General features: G+C 36.8%; 1 long non-coding RNA gene and 1 pseudogene across 2 annotated transcripts; one reads left to right on the forward strand and one right to left on the reverse strand.

Moving 5' to 3' along the window:
• Nucleotides 1-1,949: 1,949 nt before the first annotated feature.
• Nucleotides 1,950-9,491, forward strand: LOC132186150 (uncharacterized; annotated as a pseudogene). Its single transcript, XR_015912691.1, has 9 exons — nt 1,950-2,712; nt 3,501-3,632; nt 4,631-4,703; nt 6,110-6,141; nt 6,246-6,322; nt 6,416-6,581; nt 7,814-7,860; nt 8,507-8,750; nt 8,833-9,491. The product of XR_015912691.1 is annotated as an uncharacterized LOC132186150 (transcript).
• An 8,238-nt stretch (nt 9,492-17,729) lies between these two features.
• Nucleotides 17,730-19,339, reverse strand: LOC132188589 (uncharacterized). Its single transcript, XR_009440897.2, has 4 exons — nt 18,451-19,339; nt 18,194-18,344; nt 18,037-18,102; nt 17,730-17,922 (listed from the first exon to the last, which is right to left on the reverse strand). It is a non-coding gene; the product is annotated as an uncharacterized LOC132188589 (long non-coding RNA).
• Between the last annotated feature and the right edge of the window lie 3,787 nt (nt 19,340-23,126).

Raw genomic sequence — 23,126 nt, forward strand, 5'->3', positions numbered from 1 at the left:
TCATGTATTTGTATTGCACACAGTTATGGAGGTTGATGCTCTATGGTAATTGTAGATTTTCGTGCCGGTTCCTTTCCTTGTAAATATATAGAATTCTTTGGGTTGTGTGTTCTTGTAGCAAATTCAAAGAGTGTCTTTTGTTTCAGTACTTGTTCTTTTATCTATGGTGTTGCTTCCAATCAAATACTTTGAAAGTAATTAAACAGACTCCAAACACACCTAGAGGGGGGTGAATAGGTGTTTATCACAAAATATGCGAAATTAAAATTATGAAGCAATAAGCAATCAATCACCAAAATATGTAAAGCAATAAATCACGTGGACACAACTATTTTGATGATGAAGAGAAAACCTTTTAGAAATTATTTTAAAAGTAAAATCTCTCCGGAGTAGCCAAACCTACGAAATCACTATAAGAAAATTATCCAGAGATTACAGATACGGGAACACTTACAACCCTTTGCAAGTCCTTGGCTCTGTAAGAATCAACAAGTCTCCAGTTCGTCTTCTTAGCTCACAATCTCCTTCAAGTGATTCTCCTTTATTGGACCTTTCCGATAGACTTCTTCTTCATAGTTGATTACACAAGACAATTGATCAACAAATACGAAGACTCTAAGAGAGAAAAGCTTTCTAGCTCACATACATAAACTCTCTTAGCACACAAGGATTCTCACACAAACACCTTAGGATATGACCAAGTATTTTCGTGCTTCTGACCTTCCACGAAACTGAATGGCATGAGTGCTCTATTTATAGGCACAAATGAGAATGCCCTTCAAATGAGTTAAGTGAGTTTTCTGACTGGCCGTCCCAATGGCTGAGCTGTCCGTCTGGACAGACTCACCTCGTGGGCGACATGTGGACAACATCTCGGGATTCCTGCATGAATTTAATGCGCGGTGCTGCTTTCTGCCAACTGTCCGTCCAGACGGAGACTTTTACCGTCCGGATGGCCATGACTTTTTGGCAACATGTTCCCGTGTTTTCTAGAGCATTTAAGATGTCGGCAATGACCATTTGACCATGCCCCATCCAGATTGAACGGCCAGTGAACGGAGCTCTCATGTTTTGGTACTGGATGATTTTGGGCTTCCTCCATCCGGATGGGTGAACAGTAATGATGAACAATCATGTGAACAGTACTACTTTTGGGCACCAAATTTAGCCAACAAAAATACTAACATGCTATAATACAATTACATATTTTATTTCACTACATGTAACTCAAGTTGAAGGATGAAACTTGTAGCGTTTCTTATCTTTTAGTTAATGATGTTATTGCTGATCTTTTCACATTTAGCCATTTTTATAAATAAGCAATTGTAATGTTGCAATTGTAAATAAAAACATTGATATGTATGGGTGCAAAATGTCTTATCAGCTCTTGCTACAGCAAAGACTTTGTTTTGTATGTTGGAGGGCATGTCTGGGCGTTGGATTGGTGTCCTAGAGTTCATGAAAGGCTCGAGAATCATATCAAATGTGAGGTACTTCTGTGTCTTTATTTTCCTTTTTCTGTGCTTGTAAAAGTTAATTTACTGCAATTCTTTGCGGGTTGCGCTTCTACGTCTAGTTAGCTTATCTTTATTTGTAACGGTACATTCTGAAAAGGTTGATATTGGAATGGATAATCATCAGGGTTGCAGCCCTGTGTTTGTGAGTGCTTTCTCTCAGTTTTGTTTACATTAAAGGAGAAGTAGATATATTTCTTTATAGATGTGGTCTAGTGTAATTTTCTTATGTAGAAAATTCGTGACAATTTATTTAAATAGTTCATGTTAAACCATTTTTATGTCTGCCTTCTTTCATATCTTGCTTTCCAGTTTATCGCTATTGCTGCTCATCCTCCTGGATCTTCATATCACAAGATAGGTGCCTCACTTACTGGTACAGGTGTCATTCAGATATGGTGTCTTCTAAACATCAGTGTGAATGAGGAAGAGGTGCCACCTCTAACAAAAAAGCAAAAACGGGGATCTAAAAACAGTGGGGACATGAAAGAAAAATCAACTGTAGTGAAGGAGCCTAGAGGAAGACCTAGAAAGATGCCAAAAGAAGATGACAACGCAATAGCAACTCAATTGAAGAGGCCTAAAGGAAGACCTAGAAAGATCCAGATAGAAAAATATGTTGATGATTTGGATTGCAATGACCTGTATGCTCAAGATCTTGCTGTTCAACTCCTACACGATTCATCAGAATTGCTTGCTATAGATTGGGTTTCTTGGAATGCCCAAGAACATGCTGTACAAGAAGAGAATGGTAAAAAGCAAGCGGCATCTGCATGTAATCCAGCAGTTGAGACTCCTATGCAGGGCAGAAGATTGAAAAATAGGAAAAGGGCAAGGAGTTACAGTGATAATATAAGTCCAGAATTATATACTTATCAAAAAGAAATAATAGAAGTCCAGAATTATTGACACAAAACGAAGACATGGGATCTTCTGTTACAAATCATGAAATACAACATAACTCTGAACAGGAATCTGCAGCAAGTGATAATTTCTCACACAATGGTTCCCTGGGAATTAGCTCACCCAGTTGCATGGTTTCAAACGATGTTGCTCTGCCTAGAGTTGTATTATGCTTAGCTCACAATGGGAAGGTAGCATGGGATGTCAAATGGCGGCCTTCTAATGCATGTGATTCCAAATGTAAGCATCGAATGGGCTATCTTGCTGTCTTGCTTGGGAACGGATCTCTGGAAGTGTAAGACATCTGCTTCAGTTGTCTAGTTTCTATGTTCTCATAAATATTATGTATCGCCTTCTCTTGTCTGTATCTGTCAATTCTCTTTATGGATGTTTTGCAATTTCTTATTTTCAGTTCTATTAAGGGAACATTAATGATTACCTTTTAATTAATGATCTATGTTATTATGCTGGAATAATACATTATGGATGAAGGATGCAAATATTAACATTGTGTGTCATATTGAGGTTTAAAAAAATTGTGATCTAACATTTTACATACCTGGATATCTGCTCATGATCATAGTCTGCTTGTTTCTAGTTTTGCAGATTTTTTGAGTTTTTGTTCTTGCAGATTTTTGTTCTTCTTAGGGTTTCTCTTTTTACACTCTCTATGTAATAGGGTTGGCCCCCTTTGCGCCTTATTAATGATAATGAAATTACTTATAAAAAAAAATTGTGGTTGGCTTTATGCACAAAGTACAAATATTGTGTACTTGGTACGGAAATAGTTTCAATAAATGTAAAATGCTCGCTATAATTCGTTTACCTATCAAAAAAATAAATGTAAATTGCTAAAAGAGACAAAGAGTTTGCAATATTTTAAATGAAATGCAAATTGATCTTATAAATTGTGTGTTGACCAGTATCCTTTTGTTATTTATGTCCACATATTACATCTTTCTTTCTGCACCAATTACTTGCTCGTGTAGTTCTATGTTATTTATTGCAAACCTACCTATCAAAAATTTTATTGCAAACTGTTATTTGTATCTTGTTATGCCAACATCATACTTATCAACGCAGGTGGGAGGTTCCTTTTCCTCGTACAATGAAAGCTTTCTATTCTTCTGCTCCTCAGGAGGGCACTGATCCCCGTTTTGCAAAACTGGAACCTGTATTTAGATGCTCAATGTTGAAATGTGGTGGCATACAGAGGTAGTTCCTTTTATACCTTTTTGATAATTAGTTTGGAAGTTTACTGGAGTGAAACAGAAAGTTGTCTTTTATCATATGGACCAGCCTTTACAAAAGTCCCTAGCTTGTTGCACTCATTGGTTAGGATTTCTCCAGATCAAAAGAATATAAAAACATACTTGCTCCTGTAGTCTCCACTGGAAATCATGTTCTTTAAGTGAAAGATTGGAAAACTTGTTTATCCATTCTAGCTTGGGTGAATTGGGAGGTAGCCATTCCTTCTATAGATATATGAGTTGGTAAGATAATTTAAGTAATAGATTGCGTAGAATTTATTTTCTATGAACTGTTTAAATATATGAGCACGTGGTAACTTGAGTTCACTTTGTTGCACAGTAGGAAAATCTGTTTGGAGCATCTCTGCCACTGTATATAAGAACGCACAACTTTAAAGTGCTCTGTTTGGCATGGTATGGCACAAGTATTGGTGCAAGATATGTGCCAGCATCGTAGCTAGAGGGTGTTCCTAATGCAGCACCAGAAGGAAGAAGGAAAGGAGCGAACATGCAAATCCTTCTCCATTATTTTATATCTCTGGAAAGATGACATGTCCAACATGTACAGAAACACCTGCCCCCTAGATTACATAGGGGATCTTGTCTGTATGTTATGCAATGGTTATGTATCTGCTAACTGTTTAGTCTATGGATTTCAAGTTTTCCATATGGTGTTGAATGTTCTCCTTTTTCTGTACTTACCAAAAAAAAAATCTTCCATATGGCGTGGAATGCATGTTGAGATGTTTGACTTTCTAAAATCTTTCCTTAGAGATTTGCTGGGGGTCATGGTCTCCACCTCCATCATTATGGAGGGCTTAGGTTTAGCTGGACATATCTAAGTAATGTAGAATGTAATGAGTTCCAATTATCACTATAGGCAGCTATCTTTGTTGACATTGTTATGTGATTTTCTTTATCTTAATTAAAAGCTAATCTTCACTCCCATCATCTGTTATGTAGCATCCCTCTAACAGTGGAATGGTCGACTTCACCCCCTCACGATTACCTGCTTGCTGGATGCCATGATGGAACAGTAATATTTTCATTATTTTATTATTTTTATTATAGATTTACTTTGCATTTTTTTCTTTTCTTCAAATTGTCTCCTAGTCAATATGGTTGATGGTTATCAGTTATCGTGCTTTTGCATGACTGGGATTAAGGAAATAATAGTTTGCTTTTGACATTCTTAGTTTAGTTTGGTTGCAATTAACAACTGTTGATTAAATCGATGCTAGTTTTTTCAGCTTCAATTCGTTCATTGTTGACTTTGGAAGATCCTGCTACCTTGTGACTATGAATTCACTTGTGGTATCAGAACTAAAGAAGTTTGCCTTACATTCAGGTTGCCACCCCCACGATCTGGAGAAACTACATCACCACCCCTTGGGGGTAGTCCGGCCACCCCCACGATCCCCCCCACCCCACCCCCCTTTTTTTTTTTTTTTTGGGCCTTTTGGGGGTGGTCCGGCCACCCCCAAAGCACCCCAATCCCCCCCTTTTTTTTTTAGCCAAGGGGGTGGCCGGACCACCCCCTTGGCCATGGGGGTGGTTCGACCACCCCCAGATCGGCCAAGCCACCCCTAATTTTTTTTTTTTTTTAATTAATTAATTAATTAATTTTGCTTTTCTTTTTTCTTAAAAAAAATAAAAATAAAATAAAAATTAATGCCTAAAACGACGTCGTTTTGGGCTAGGTAGGTGTTGTAGTTTTAGGACACAAAACGACGTAGTTTTGGGGGAGGGTAAAATAGGTATAAAAAGTCAAATTGTTTGACTTTAACTTTAAAAGGGTCCAAAGTGAGAGAAAACCAAAATTCAGGGGGCCTAAGTGAGAGTTTTGAAAATTCAGGGAGGTATGTCAAAACGGCTAGAAGTTCAGGAGGGCTTTTTGAAGTTTCCCCAAATAATAAAATTGTAAAATAAAACTTTTAGGGATAACTTCACTTACTCTCCGAAGTTTCATCTCTTTTGCAATCACACTCTCAAAGTTTAAAAACTCTCAATGTTAGGTATTTATGTTTAAAAACTTTGCAATGTCACCTCTGCCATTAGGGTTTAGGGTTAAATCAAACGGTAGAGGGGTGAAATGTGCTTTATACCCCCGTAAAATTTTTAAAATTACAAAATTACTATAATTATTATTTAAAAAAAGAAAAAGAAAAAGGAAAACAAAGTTATTTCTGACTTTTTAAACTTGGATACTGAACAGTGAGTTTTTAAACTTTGAGGGTGTGATTGTAAAAGTGAGGAAACATCAGGGGGTAAGTGGAGTTTCCCCAAACTTGTGACTTAAAACATTGCATTCTAGGAAACTTGATCTCAGCTCTTGATGAAAATTCTGGTTGTGTATAAGCTCCTTATATGGGTTTTTTTTTTTTTGCAAATGTTGTTTGTGTGAGTCATGATTTATAAGGAGATGAAGTGTTGTGGTTGAAGGTGGGGTATCTCATCATGTATGTGGGTTCAGGGTAAATAATTGGGATTAATATTTTTTAATTTTTGATATGTTTGATTCATGGGTAATGGTATAATTGCATGCCATACTCGAGCTCTAAACTTGAATTGTTTGCAGTGATCCATTCCGTCCTCTGTGGGAACTCCATCCTGTGCCAAGGTCATATATAGTTTGGATTGGCTGCCAGATCCAAGGTAGTGTATGATTGATGCAACACAAATTAAGCTCCTTATGTCAAAATTGATTTGTCCCCTTACTTTGGAAGCGTTCATTCTTCATGTTGTTAGATGTGTTATTCTATCCTTTGATGATGGAACAATGAGAATCCTCAGCTTGGTTAATGCTATACTCCTGTCACTGGAAAACCCTTTGGTGGGACAAAACAAGAAGGGCTGCACAATCATTACTGTTCATCCTTTGCTATTTGGAGTGTACAAGTGTCACGGCTAACAGGCATCTCTTTTATTTTTTATTTTTATAAGTAATCGAAACATCATTAAAAAGCACAAAAGACGCACTCAAGTTTCCAGGAAGTATACAAGAGAAACACTTAACTAGAAAAAGAAAGACGGTAAAAAAAATTGTGAATATAAAACACAGCAAAAAGAGTCTAAAGTAGCTGCTATGTGGAAAAGAGTATTGAAAAAGGACTTTAAATCCACCACCGTCCTCTAGCGGTCTTCAAAATTTCTATCATTTATTTCCCTCCAAAATACACCACAAAAGAGAGGACGAAATCATCTTCTACACTGCTCTGCACTCTAGGAATTGCCACTCAATCCTCTTCAACAAGTGAACAGCCACTCTCCTAGGCATTACCAAAGTAAGACCAACACGACTAAAGATAGTACTCCATATGGCACTTGCAAGCTCACAATGCAAAAAAAGATAATCCATAGACTCTACACATCTCTTACACACAAACCGGTTCACCACACTGACATGCCATTTCCTAAGGTTATCTATGGTAAGGATTTTTCCTAAGGTATTTGACCAAGCAAAAATTGCCACTCTAAAAGGGACCTTATTATGCCAGATACACTTTTAAGGGAAAGGAGTACCATCATGGAGGACAAGGACATTATAGAACAATCTAACGTTGAACAATCCTCTCTTGGAAAGGACCCAACAAAGCTTCTCTTCACCTCCCCAGCCCGATATAGAGGAATACAACAAATTGAAGAATGAAGCAAAGAAATCCACCTCCCAATCATGAGCCACTTTAATTAAGCTTATGTTCCACTTATGGGAGTCACTAAAAACCTCCTAATGATCCGCCACAGAGGCATCCTTGACGCGAACTATACAATACAAAATTAGAAAAGCTTCGTTGAGGGCCTGATCTCTACATCACGTACCATTCCAAAATCTATTTTTAGAGCCATCTCTCACCTCAAATCTACGTGACTAGCAAACTCCCGCAGCCACTCCCGATATTTTTTCATAGCCCCACTCCAAACTAAAAGGTATCTTTCATATGGCTTTATATGACTTTTGTAATAAGTGAAAGAATTTCAGCTCATTGGAAAAGTGCATTTGGTTTTCCTGTATCATGGTCAAAAATAAGATATGGTAATACACTGGGAGACCTAATTTTCATGCTCAAAGCAAAACTCCTTTCTAATATTCCAAATTTCTTTTTATCAATTATCCACCACTTTTGAATTTTTTATTTTAAATCTTAGGCATGGCTGCATATTGCAGTGCGGATGGTACAATTCTCCGTTTCCAGGTGAGATACAGTTCCCTTCCAGGTCTCACTTGGTAAGATCTTTCTTCTCATCTTTGTTGTATTGTATGCTTAATTATTTTCCATTTCTGGAGAGAACTCTGCACTTTTCAGTACCGTCCTTGACTTCTATGAGTTTTGGTATTTGTTTCTCTTGGCACATTTTTGCATGTTCATGGATCGGACATTGTAGGTTGGTATGTGCAACATTTTTTTTTCCTTCCTAAATTATCAACATGTTAAAATATTACATTTATGTATGTCTTGAACCAACTGAATTTCTCTTAGTTATACTTGGTAGCGAAGGGTGGAGAAATTCTTGGAATGTATTAGTAAAACTTTTCAAGTTGGAAGATCCAACATTTTCTGATCATGATGCTAATTCAAATCAACAATTGTTTTTTTGAGTGAGGCTTATGCACTGGGGGGTCTTGTAGTACTGTAAACTGTCCACAATTCTGTTTATTGTGCTCAAGAGCGCATGCTTTGGCCTGGCGGTTGCCACTTGCCACAAATGGACCAATTTCAAATTAATAGTCTCTATCATATAGAATTTTAGTAGGAATGATGGAATATATAATAGTTGTTTGCAGTTGCAAGCTGTTGCTATGCTTTTTCTTAGATATGATTGTGTTGTGTCTATAATCAGCATACAAGAAAAGCAGTGGAGAAAGATCATACGCGAAATCGGACCCCGCATTTTCTTTGTGGGTCACTAACTGAAGAGGAATCAACTATCGCAATCAAAACTCCAGTACCAAACACCCCTTTCCCATTAAAGAAGTCACTTAACAAAAGTGTGGACACCTCTGTATCCTTGCGGGAGTTCTCACTGGGGCCACGACAGGTTAAAAAAGCAAGTGATAAGATGGCAAAAAATCAGGTATGTTTTGGCAATTACATTACCGCATGCATTTTGTAAGCCAGACTTTTTCTTTATCCACTAAGATTCAGCACTTGGTCGTCTTTTTGCAGCCCTTTCTTTCGGCGATGATCCGGGTGTGGAATTGGGACCTGAGGAAGCAGATCCCAAGAGGGAAAAGAAACCAAATAAAAGTCGCGGTAAGAAAAAGAAAAATTCAGGAGATGACCTAGCCTTGGTATACAGAGATGAAGAGCCACTAAAAACACACGGGAAAGAAGATAGAAAAGTTGAAGATCGGACTATTGAAGTTTTTCCTCCGAAAGCTGTAGCGATGCATAGGGTGAGGTGGAACATGAACAAGGGTAGTGAGAGATGGTTGTGCTATGGTGGAGCCGCTGGACTTGTACGTTGTCAGGAGATTGTTTTGTCTGATTTCGATAAGAAATTGGCCATGAAGAGATGAGACGGGTCCCTAATATATATATATATATAATCATGTTCTTAATTGGCTATCCAATGTAATCGCCCAAATTTATTCTGGATCGGTGTATGCATGCATGGGCATCATTTTTTGCTTCCATGCTGTGTGGCACTGGCGGCGACCTGCCATGGAAGTGTGAAGAGGGCTCTTGTATGAACCGTATTCAGCTTAAGAAGCATAAACTGTAATTTGTATGTTATTAATATGAAGTCATTGGCATCATCATCTCTATTTGCTGGAATTATTTGAAGCTCTACCAGCTTAGTTGATCACGACCTTCACCAGTGAAATTGATGAGGTTTTTGTTCTTCCTTCTCTAATCTTAAGATCTCAAAAATCAGAAGATCACTTCTTTGTATAAATATCACATTCAATGTAGTGGTATGATTTATTATGTATAATGGAGTTGGTACAAGATAAGTGGTATGATTTATTATGTATAATGGGGTTGGTAAATATCACATTCAAGATGTTGAGACGTTTGCATGAGGAAGGTTATGAGAAAGAGGAGGCTCATTTTATGTTAAGTAGCCTACCTCAAACATATTATTATATAAGCACTACAAAAAAAGGATTTTTTATTGACATAGGTTTACTGACGTGTTAGGCTGTCTGACACGTCAGTAAACCCTCCTGACGGGGCAATCCTGACGTGTTTCAGTCGTGAAGAATGTGGGTGTCAGGAATTTGCAATTTCTGACGTGCCAAATATGGCACGTCAGAAATTCCTGACGTGCTAAATCCAACACGTCAGTAAAATTTTCTGACGTGTCAAATTTTGACACGTCAAAAAATTTTCTGACGTGTCCAAATTTGACACGTCAGTAAATTTTTTTAATTAAAAAAAAAATCCAGAAAAAAATTAAAAAAAAAAAATTAATTTTTTTAATAATTTAAATTTCCTGACGTGCCAAAATTGACACGTCAGGAAATTAAAAAATTAAATATAAAATTATTATTTTTTTTTTCTGGATTCTTTTTTTTTTCAATTAAAAATTTTATTAATTTAAATTATTTTTTATTTTGTAATTTATCAGAGAAACGGTGCAGAGAAAATTTCTCTGCACCACTTGGTACCACTCAAGTGGTGCAGATCTGCACCACTTGAGAAACGGTGCAGATCTGCACCACTTGAGAAATTAATTTTTCTGCACTGTGGGCTTTCTTCTTTTCTCAATTTTTTCTTTCTCTCTCTTCTTTTCTCCGGCCTGGTCTCACTTTTCTCCATCTTCTCTTCTTCTTCTTCTTCTTCTTCTTCTTCTCTTCTCTTTTTTTTTTTTTTTCTTCTGCTTCTCTCCTCGATCCCTTTCTTTCTCTGCTTCATCGAACTCTAGATCTTCTCCTTTTTCTTTTTTTCTTCTGCTTGGATCTCTTCTTCTTCTCTTCTCCCTTTCTTTTTCTGCTTCTTCTTCTGTGTTTTTTCCATCTGCCGTGGAGAGAGGAGAGAGAGAGGGTAGGAAAAATGAATGAGGAGGGAAGAATAAAAAGAGAAAAAAAGTTGGAGGGAAAATAAGAAGAGAGAAAAATTTCAAAAAAAAGGGTGGACTTTTTTTATTTTTTATTTTTTCCTGACGCATCAAATTGGCGCGTCAGAAAACGGAGACCATTTACTGACGTGCCGTGTTTGGCACGTCAGTAAATCTTGACGTGCCAAACATGGCCCGTCAGGAATTATATATATATTTATATATATATATATATATATATATATATATATATATATTTATAATTATACCTACCTATAATTATATATAATTATAATTTTAAATATCTGATAATTATAATTTAAATATAATTTTATATATAATTATATATAAATATATATATTTATATATATTTATACATATATCTTCTGACGTGGGGTGTGCCACGTCAGAAAAATTCTGACGTGCCACATCACCACGTCAGAATATATAATTTAATATATAATTATAATTATAATTATAATTTATATATATATATTTATACATATATATTCTGACGTGGGGATGTGCCACGTCAGAAAATCTCTGACGTGCCACATCACCACGTCAGAAATTTACAATATATATATATATATAATATACCTGATATTTTAAAAAAAAAAAAAAATACTGACGTGTCAGTAATTTATAATATTATATATATAAACTAGATAAAAAACAAAAAAAAATAGAAGGCAAATGCGATGGCCATGCTACCTGCTGGCCTTCCAAGGCACATCCTGACGTGCCACATAGGCACGTCAGGAATATATATATATATATAAAGAAAAAAAAATATATATATATATATATATATTTTTTAAATTTTTATTTTTTATAAATCATGTCTATTTTATATTATATATGTATAGACATTATATTTACTGACGTGCCACTTTGACACGTCAATAATTTATTGACGTGTCAAAGTAACACGTCAATATTTACTGACGTGTCTAATTTTGACACGTCAGTAAATATTAAATTATTATGTTATTTAAATAAAAACTTTTAAAATTAAATTAAATTCAAATTTACTGACGTGTCAGATAGTGACACGTCAGTAAATCCTGACGTGTTATATTCAACACGTCAGTAAATGTTGACGTGCCAATTTTGGCACGTCAAAAAAAAATTTCTTGACGTGCTAGTTTTGGCACGTCAACATTTATTGACGTGTCAAAAAAATGGAATTGTTTGACACGTCACAAAATTGCCTTTTTTTTGTAGTGAAGCTTAAAGAATACATCAATGACCAAACTACCCTCAAACCCTAATACATTCTTCTAAAACTCTCCCTCAAGCTGGAACATATATATCATATAAACCCAGCTTAGAACAAATAAACTCTAACCAATTACGACATAAAGACTTTGTAAACATATCAGCTAACTGGTCTCCAGACTTCACGAATACTGTAAATATATCTCCATTCAGTATTTTGTCTCGGATGTAATGACAATCAACCTTAATGTGTTTAGTCCTTTCATGAAAAATTGGGTTAGATGCAATATGTATAGCAACTTGGTTATCATAAGATAATGGGATAGGAGTAGCAGTCGAGAAACCAATCTCCTGAAGAAAATGTTTTAACGATGTCAACTCTGTAGTCGTATGAACCATTGCCCTGTACTCTGCTTTAGCACTAGATTGTGCCACCACTGTCTGTTTCTTACTCTTCCAAGTTACAAGATTACCACTGAAGAATGTGCAATATCTTGTAGTGGACTGTCTATCTGAAGGAGAACCTGCCCAATCTGCATCAGTAAAAGCTTCTACCCTAAGATGTCCATTTGGTCTATACAATATTCCTAGACCAGGTTGTCTCTTTACATACCGAATAATCTGAGTAATAGTTTCCCAATGTGAAACCCGAGGAGTCTCCAAGAACTGGCTGACAACACTAACAGCATATGAAATATCTGGCCTAGTGATAGTGAGATAGTTCAACTTTCTAACTAGACGACGGTACCCACCAGGATCTTCAAATAATTTACTTTCATCCTTTACTAATTTCTTATTTGGATCCATTGGAACATCAACTGGTCGAGAACCCAAAAGACTCGTCTCTTCTAATAAGTCAAGTGCATACTTTCTATGGGATAAGTTGATACTTGTTCGAGATCTAGCAACTTTAATACCTAGAAAATATCAAAGTTTGCCCAAATCCTTTGTATAAAATTGATCCTGTAGGAATTGTTTTAATCGGGCAATGCCTCCTGAATCATCTCTAGTAATGACAATATCATCTACATATACCACAAGGAAAATATAGCCTGCACTAGTATGTAAGTGGAATACTAAATGATCTGTCTGACATCTTTGAAGACCAAACTTCAATACCGCTTTAGAGAACTTTCCAAACTATGCCCGCGGTGATTGCTTGAAACCATAAAATGCCTTTCTTAATTTACAAACATAGCCCTGAGACTCCCCCTGAGCAACAAACCCAAGTGGTTGCTCCATATAAACTTCCTCACTAAAGTCCCCATGTAGAAAGGCATTTTTGACATCCAATTGAAACAATGGCCAATCAAGATTAGTAGCCATGGAAATAAGAACCCGAATAGATGAAATTTGGCTACTGGAGAAAAAGTGTCATCATCATCAATACCATACGTTTGCTTATAGCCCTTAGCAACCAACCGAGCCTTCAATCTTTCAACCGAATCTTCAGGATGAAACTTAACTGTGTAGACCCATTTGCAACCAACGGTTTTCTTATTAGGTGGTAAGGGAACAAGCTCCCATGTCCCATTGTGATGTAAGGCCTTCATTTCCAATTCCATAACTTGCCTCCAACCGAAGTCAGATATTGCAGCCTGCACTGTCTTAGGAATAGAAACACTAAAGAGATGGAAAATAAAACAAGAAAGTGTAGGAGATAAAGAACTAGTGGAGACGAACTAACTGATACGGTGTTGGGTAGTGCAAGAACGTTTACCTTTCCGTAGGGCAATAGGCAAGTGGTCGGATGGATGTGGAGGCAGCTGATATGTAGACGATAAGGATGATGATGGTGGTGCAGGAGTTGATGGTCGAAGCCGGCGTTGATAAACTTGGAGTGGAGTAGGCTGGTGGTGAGGCAGTAGGATTGGGGAGGAGAGTCTAGCGCAGAGAGAAGAGGAATAGGCAGCGGAAGAGACTCGGCATCAGTCTCAAGGGAAGAGTCACCCAAAGAGGTAGTAGCAGGAAAATAAGGGAGAGACTCAACAAATGTGACATCGGCACTAGTGAAGTAGCGTCAAAGAATCAGACTATAGCAATGGTATCCCTTTTGGGTTGTGGAATACCCAAGGAAGACACATTTAGTGGCACGAAGGTCAAGCTTATCAAATCCGGGACCCAAATTATGAACATAGCAGACACACCCAAAAACCTTCAATGGCAAGGAGAACGGGGATGAAGAAGGATATAAGAGAGAATGAGGAGAGGTACCATCTAAGACTGAAAAGGACATCTTATTAATTAAATAACAAGCAGTGAGGACAGCATCACTCCAGAATTGTTTGGAAACATGCATATGAATTAAGAGACAACGTGCGACATCCAATAAATGACGATTTTTGCATTTAGCCACATCATTTTGTTGTGGAGTGTGCGCACATGATGTTTGATGGATAATGCCTTTATCAGACAAATAAGAGGCAAAAGAACGAGATGTATATTCTTTAGCATTATCCGAATGCAAGATACGGATTTTTTGAGCAAATTGAGTCTTAATCATACTGCGGAAAGTTTGAAAAAAGAAAATAACTCTGAACGATTTTTCATTAAAAATAACTATGTCATACGAGAAAAATCATCCACAAAGGTCACAAGATAGTCAAATTTATTAGTTGCTATATTAATGGGACCCCATACATCAGAATGAACTAACTCAAAAGCACTAGAAACCCTACTAACAACACATGACGGAAATGAGACACGATCATGCTTATGAAGCTGACAAGCTTCGCAAGGCACAGACAACTCATGATGAAGACTTGGGACCTGATGCTTCAACATAGAAAGGGAAGGATGACCAAGACGACAATGCCACTGAAGAGCGGAGGCCGATGATTACAATGCACAAAAGGGAGGATTAGGTACTAGATCAAGATAATATAAGCCATCAACTTCATGCCCAATACCAATCATCCTCCTCGTCTTGAGATCCTGAAAAATGCACAAAGAAGGATAAAAACTAACTGAACAGTTGACTTAGATGGGTAGTGCCTGAGCCGACCACTTTGGATAGGGAACCATTAGTTAGGGTGACACTTCTAGGTGATGCTACAGGATGATAATCAGAGAGGGAAGTAAACGAACCAGTCAGATGTTCATTGGTGCCAGAATCGATAACCCATGGGTTGCTAGTGGAGGATAAAAGACAGTGAGATGCAGTACCTGACTGAGCAAGAGTAGCAGTGGAAGAGGAAGAAGCCCGCTTATGGGCTAAGAACTCAGCATACTCATCTTTTGGAATGGAGATGAGATCATTCTCAAGAGTTGAGCTAGAACAAACAAGTGGTCCAATCGAGGCTAGAGAATCCTCATGAGAAGCAACCTGATTGGCAAACCTAGTTGGTGTGCCATGTAAGTCCCAACAAAACTCCACAGAATGATTAGTACGGCCACAATGAGTGCATTTGCGGGGCCCACCACCTCCAATGCGACCACCTCCCTGAAAATTACGTCCACCACGAAAACCACGACCACCTCAACTGCCACGTCCCCCACGGGAACTACCATAACTACCACGGGCAGCAATAAAAGCAGCATGATCACCATTATGTTCCGTGCTTAACAAAGGACCATGATAAAAAATAGTAGCACGCTAAAGCCGAGAAAAAACCATAGGAAGCAATGGGAGGACAAAACCACCTAAAATCTGTGCATGAACAGACTCATACTCAGGTTTCAAGTCGAGAAGAAACTGAACTACATCCACATCTTGACGTTGCTTTTCCATTTTCTTCAAGTTAGTGGAGAGCGGTTGATACATGTCTCTTTCCTTACAGATGGCCACAACTTGATTGTAGTACTCATCTACAGTTTGAGTACCTTGCTCAAGTCCAAAATATCGTTGACACACCTCATAAATCCGAGTGATGTTCCCAGTACCAGAGTACATATGCTGGAGATGATCCCAAATTACTTTAATAGTAGGAAGATAGAGACATGAGGATCCAATGTGAGGCTCAATACTATTCAACATAAGAGATATAATCTGATTGTCGGCCTGGTCCCAAACGCTTTTGGAGCTATTTTCCGGAGGTTGCTCGGATTCCAAGTGAGAATACAAAACTTTCCCTCTGAAGTGTACTTCCACAGATCGCACCAATAAACATAATTTTTTTCATTAAGTTTCACAAGTGTCATAGTAGCCGGACCCATAGAAGCAGAAGTAATTAAATCGGAAGGAAGAGCCATAATGTGGTAACAAGATGCAAACAACTACATGATCCCACCAACCAATGAATTACGAAGTAGAAATAGGCAAAAAAACTCACACAAAACAGCCCCAACTCAAAGCAAAACTTGCTGATAGTGACGTATGTCAACTAAAAACAACTCAAACCATGGCAGGATCGAGAAAATTCATCAAAAACTAACTCGAACTGGACTAAATTTGAGCAAAATAGGTCTAAACATTAGTGAACCGGAAGGAACTGAGAGACATTGTCAAAAAACGACCTGAACCGGCTTGAATCTGGCCTGAATCAGACTGAACCACGCTGAACCGACGGTAAAATAGGTCTGAACTAGACTGGACCAGGGGAAACCAAAACACGGACAGCCTTATCCCGGTTTGAGGTTGGGATATCCTTATCCCGAGTATGCGACAATAAGCACCTGGAGCCAAATACCCAGCTTCGTCTATGAAAACTGCCGAAACAGCACCGGAGACGGCTAGACCTTGCCGACGACAACCAAACCATGTCGGCGAGTCGGCGACGCCCAGATTGTGTCGAGAAACACCCAACTACAACAAACAGAGTTGTCGGGGACAACCAAACCTTGCTAGCGAGACCCAGATCGTGCCGAAAAACACCCAACTACTATCTCCAGCCACTGCAAAGAATATCAATCACCACAGACAGCACCTACCAATGACACCAACCAACCATCAACGACGACTTAAGACCCAGTAGTCATGAGCACACGTCTGTCAACAACGACCAATCCAACCATGGAGATGACGGCGAGATCACATCATTGGTGATGGTGAACGTGGCACCATCTCCGACCATGGGCTTGAAGCCGAGTAATTCGATTGCCTTCGATTAGTAGCAAGATGAATGGGAGAGGAGGAAAGAATAGAAACGGGAAACAAAATAAAAGAGAAAAAAAGAAAATTGGGAAGAAAGAGGAAAACAAGATATCAGGAAAAGGTATAAACCCTAGGCTCTGATACCATGTTGAGAGGTTTGCATGAAGAAGGTTTTGAGAAAAGAGGAGGCTCGTTCTATGTTACATAGCCTACCTCAAACATATTATTATATAAGCTTAAAGAATACATCAATGACCAAACTACCCTCAAACCCGAATACATTCTTCTAACACAAGATAGTGGTATGATTTATTTAAATAGGGTTGGCAAAACGAGTTGGCAGGTTGACACGATGATGACCTGTAATGACCCGTCACCCAATTAACCTAAACACGAACACGACCTGTTTAGCTAAACGGGTTGAACTCTCAAACACGAAAAATAGTCATGCAACCCAACACGACCTGTTTAACCTATTTAAAATAACCAGGTCATATCGGGTTGACACGATCCGACACGTTTGAATGAAAAATAGAAAAAATAATGTAATTATAATACCAATGCCATTGAAATTCAATAGAATTCACATATTACAATATGATAAAAACGTAATAGGTTTAATTGTTAACAAATTGTCATTCAATAAAAACATTCACAAAGATTAGAAATTTTCAACTCCATACATATTACATAGTCCATCATAGCAATAAAGAAAAAGATAATAATAATAATAATAATAAAAGCTATCAAAAACAAAATAATAAAGAAAAAAGAAACAAAACTCCATCATCATTAGATTTATTACAAATTAGGTTCCCATGGGCCAGTATGCCTGGTTTGTCCACTTGAAGGATCCATGATTCATCACATGCAATTAAAGATATGAAACACAACAAATATGCTCATTTTAAGAAATATTATCAGATTGTGCTTTAGATGAATTTAGAATGTCACAGGAATTGACATCCATTGTCAAAATATCCTCTTCTTTGCTATCCAACTTCATTTGTGTGAGTTCGATATAAAAAAATAAGAGGAATTAGTGTTATTATAGTGTAGTAAAAAAATAATACAAGTAAATGAAGAAATTAAATATGCAAATAACTACTATTACCTTGCTCTCCATAACCAATCTTTTGTGCAAACTAATGCCTCAACAATATCAGGCTTGAGTGAGCTCCTATATTGATCAATCACACGTCAACCAATACTAAAAGTGAATTTTGAAGTAACAGTAGAAACAAGAATACTCAAAACTTCACGAGCCATACCAGCTACTTCAGGATAGCGAAATTCATTTTCTTTCCAAAATGAAAGGATGTCAAATGTTGCATTCTTATCGAAAGACCTAGGTTCCTCCAAATAAATTTTCAATTGATTCTTTTGTGAATTAATATCAACTCCATCAAATGCTAAATATTCCTACATGAAAAAAGAAAGAATATAAACACAAATAATAAAGTGGTTAAGAGTACATATATTATATTCTAAGTTACTAACGAGCTAAGAAATTAATGATATTATTCACCTTTTCCCAATCTAGCACTGCGCGATGTTCTTGGGGCTGAACAACTATGGAGCTTGAAGTTCTAGAAGAAGCACTATACTCCATAAAAAGCTGCACTAATTTCTCACAAACATTCACAAACTCTACAGAATCCTACTCCATAAATCTTCATATAGTAGTAATTTACAAGGTGAAGCTTGTAACGAGGATCTAAGATAACTGCTATGGCCAACACTTAACTGAATTTTGACCAATATTTCTCAAATTTAGAGATCATTGGAGTTGCCATTAAGCTCTTATGCTCATCTTCACTCACAAGGTGTTGCTTCAAGGTTACATAAATCATAGCAATTACGAGAAAGTATAAGTTGGAAATGGGATACTTGGTACCAGAAAAAGTACATGTAGCTTGGTAAAAGCAAGCTAAGAAACTATTGATATTATTTACCTTTTTCCACTCAAGTGTAGTAGGACAATGCTTATAGTTTGAATCAGTCATCTCCAAATAACTAATAGTACGCCGATAGTGAATAGCACTCTCAAGCATAAGATATGTAGAATTCCATCTGGTTGGCACATCTTGTTTTAACCACTTATTACTATCTAATGACATTTGATTTACAGCCTGAAGAAAGCACTTGTGATCCTCTAACATACTTTACACTATCTCGAATCTTTTGAATAGCATCATTGATCTCTTTCAATCCATTTTGCACTATCAAATTAAGAATATGGGCACAACAACGCAGATGAAAGAACTCACCTTCACAAAGAAGGGCTTTCTTAATGTTTAATGTTTGTTTTAATAACCCAACACAAACATCATTGGAAGAAACATTATCCAATGTTATAGTGAAAATCTTGTTTTCAATCCCCCACTCTTAGCAAATTATATATCTTTTTAGACAAAGATATACCATTATGTGGTGGGGGCATAAATGAAAAGTTTAACACCCTTTTAGTTAATACATAATCTTTGTTAGTAAAATTTGCAATAAGGCACATATACCCATAAGTTATCAAAGAAGTCCACAAATAAGATGTTAAACAAATCCTCCCAGCACAAACATTCAACATAGATTTAACTCTTTGTTTCTCCCTCAGACGCATTTTAACCAAATCAACCTTAGCAATATTTCTAGAGATAAATGGTACATCACTGCGCAAGTACTGATGTGTTTCTCTTAAACCATCATATTCAACATATGAAAAAGGAAAATCATGCTTAATAACCGAAGCAACCAACAATTCTCTATATCTTTTAGAATTAAATTTAGAGGTACTTATTGACAGAGATCCTGCTCTTCCAGTTAAGAGCATTTGCCCAATATCAGGAGTGTTGCTCCTCTCGCAAGTTTCCATGTGCCACTTTAAATTTCTAATTCCATATGAACTTTTAGCCTTATATTTATTACCACACACCTTACATTTTGCCCATACCTCCGTGTCCCCTGGATCAATATTAAGAGCGATATCAAAATAATTCCAAACAATTGAGGTCTTCCTACACTTCTTTCCCTTTTTTCTTATTTCCCATAGAAATAGAAACATCTTCTAGTGAATTTATTTCAACCACATCGTTGTCTAATGACTCGAATGCATATTCAACAAGTACTTTGTTATTCATCTACACACATAATCATTAGTTAAAGTATATGCTATCAACTAGTTTAATAAGATTGAATGACTATATAACAATTACTTGTCAAAAATCTGGTGAACATATTTGAAGAAAATTACAAAGGTACCATTTATTCACCATCCACATAGACGAAAAAGCAAAACCTCAAAAAGTTTTCAAAGAATAGTCCTAAAAATGTACGTGGATTAGGGAATTTAACCATACTATAAAACTGATAAGAGCTTATAGATAATATCATTAGTCAATTGCATGTCACTCAAATCTTTTGATTTTACACTCTTGTTCGTCCAATTTTCATTACTATTTCACGACGTCACTCTTTCGGCATGAATATGAATGAAAACATACAGTTCAAACAATGCTAAAAGATGAAAAAACTCAGAACTACTTAGTATTGTATCAATTTCCAAATCCATTTCTATTTCATCTTACTTTCCCACATTCCCATACCCACCAAACAGAGCACTACTTCAAAACGGCCAATCTATGAAAATTTAAATTTCATACATTTTCCCAACAAACAAACAGAGCATTCTAACATTCACTACCTAAATTTCGCTTTCCCTTCATCAGTAACCAAACAAAACATACTTAAAAAGAGAAGAGAAATAAAATACTTAAAAATGAATTCTGTTTTTCATTTTTGTTCCACACGTAAGCAAGTGCCAATGATTTCAAATGAAATAAATACTACAGAAAATGAAAATGAAAATCAAAGCAAAAGAGAGAGAGAGAGAGAGAGAGAGAGACATACCGGAGACAGGGAGTGTAGAGAATCCGAGATATTGCGAGAGAGAGGAAGACAAAGGCGCAGAGAATCCGAGATGCAAGAGAGAGGGAGAGTGAACAGTGAAGAGAAGAGAGGGACAAAGAGGTGCAGAGAGAGAGAGAAAGTGAGGGAGAGAGCAGCGTGGTTGAGAGAGTGAAGAGAGAAAGCTAGGATACAAGTTACGTTAGGGTTACTAGGTTAGGTTAGTTTAGGGTTTTTTTTTTAAAAAAAAAAAACGGGTTTGGTGGGTTGCCCACTTAAACCGCAGGTTGACCCACCGGACACAAAAAATAACAGGGTCATAACGGGTGATCCGATTATGACCCGAACCCATTTAGATCAAACCCAAAACCCGTAAACTTCGTGTTGGGTTCATGGGTTGTATCAAAATTGCCAGCCCTATTTACATGTTTATGAGCTGATAACTCCAAATGAGCATGCAACATTGTTTAGAACAACCATGTGATGCTAATCATTCTTCTTCCATAGCAAGTTTTGCAATTATCTTCAACTTTGTATCATAGTCTGACGTGATAAGTGATGTGGTCTTTTTGTGTGCAAAAATATCAATAATAAAAATAACCACTCGCAATAGATCGAATCCTTGTGGGATAAGGCTATATTGAGGGTGTCGAACCTCAATGACTGCACATGCATTGTTATTAAGCTTATCAAGATCAAATGTAACTCAATAGAAAGAGGATTGATTTGTTTTGTTTTTGTAAAGTAAATGCATAAAAGTAAAGCAAAAGTAAATTGTGATAAGAGAAAGAATAGGGAGTTGATTTCACCACTAACTGCATAACATTAATGGTCAATCATAAGTTAATATGGAAAATTCATATTAGGCATGATATGGGGTTCGTCTCACTCGAGTAATCAAGAAAATATCATAATTAAGAAATAAGTATAATCCATGTTCGGTTGGCACAGACTGTCTGCCTAACCTCTAGATGAGGTACGATCTGACTTTCCTAGGTTTGGACTATCAAATATCTTAATGAGTTACACACAGTCAATGGATAAGCATAACTCATCTTAGGTTAATACAAATTGTCTACCTAAATTGCATTAAACTAGGGTGTAGACAAATTCAACTTTCCTATGCATGGCCTGTCAAATCCTATTGATTACATGTCAATTAAACCATTGTATAACAAATATTCATATAATCACAAAAAATATGAAGGATTGAGTTCAATTAATATAAAAAGCTTTTTAAGACAAGAGAAGAATTTCATAATGATTGAATATAAACATTAAGATCAATTATCACAATTATACAACCATCATGCATATAGAAAATCCCAAATTAAATTACGATTAAACCATCGTTACTTAGAAAGGGCTACATCAACACTCTATTATGAATTTAGTTGCTTATGCTGGTGTTGGGATGACCTCGTGTCATGTTCATCTTCTCTTCAACTCCTCATACCTTCAAGAAGATATTTGTGTGAATTATTTCTCTAAAACTAAGCACCCCTTCTTCAAGGCTTAGAGGCCTATTTATATGGTGTAAAACAAGTTGGGAATAGAATTGCAAATCAAAGTATTTGCGCAGTGGAAGGAATCGAATTCCTATGCCAAGATCCTTTATGAAGAATATGTGAAAAACAATTGCTATTTAAAATTAAATTTCAAGAACGAATAACACTTACATGGATATCAACGGCCACTCTTGGCGTTGGGCAAAAATCTTTTTGCTTCTCTAAGAACATGTTCTTTATTCTTCACGAACACGAAGAACAATTTCTTCTTTCTTGAACAACACGAAGAACAAATTCTTCTTTTTTCAAGAATACAAAGAACAAATTCTTCTTTTCTTCAAGAACATAAAGAAGTTGGGGATATAGAGACCTCTAGATCTTCTCACTAATGTCTGATAATAAGCAAGAGAGTGTGAGCTCTTGCTTAGCTCTTCAAATCTTAAACTTTTGTTATTCGTGAGTTAACACAAAGAACTAATATTGTTTTCAGAGAGTTTCTGAAAACTATTATCAAGAACACTTGATTGAATGTTTTGAGAGCCCAAGCTCCTCTCTATTTATAGGCAAAGCAGGGAGGCAGGGAATGAAATTTAAGCAATATGGGACAAGTTGTATTAGAAGACATAGTCCAACTTGGACACTTATAGAGTGGTGGACGGCTAAGGCCAAAACCCTAGCCTCCACTACACCACATGGCCATATGGCCAAAGGAGACAATCTCCTTGGGCCATGCGTTCTCATGGCCTAGGAATGGGCCTAGGTTTTACCCCAACCCTTTCTCTTTGTCTCTAATGCA

This window comes from Corylus avellana, chromosome 6 (assembly GCF_965113065.1).
Source record: "Corylus avellana chromosome 6, dhCorAvel1.hap1.2, whole genome shotgun sequence".
NCBI lineage: Eukaryota > Viridiplantae > Streptophyta > Magnoliopsida > Fagales > Betulaceae > Corylus > Corylus avellana.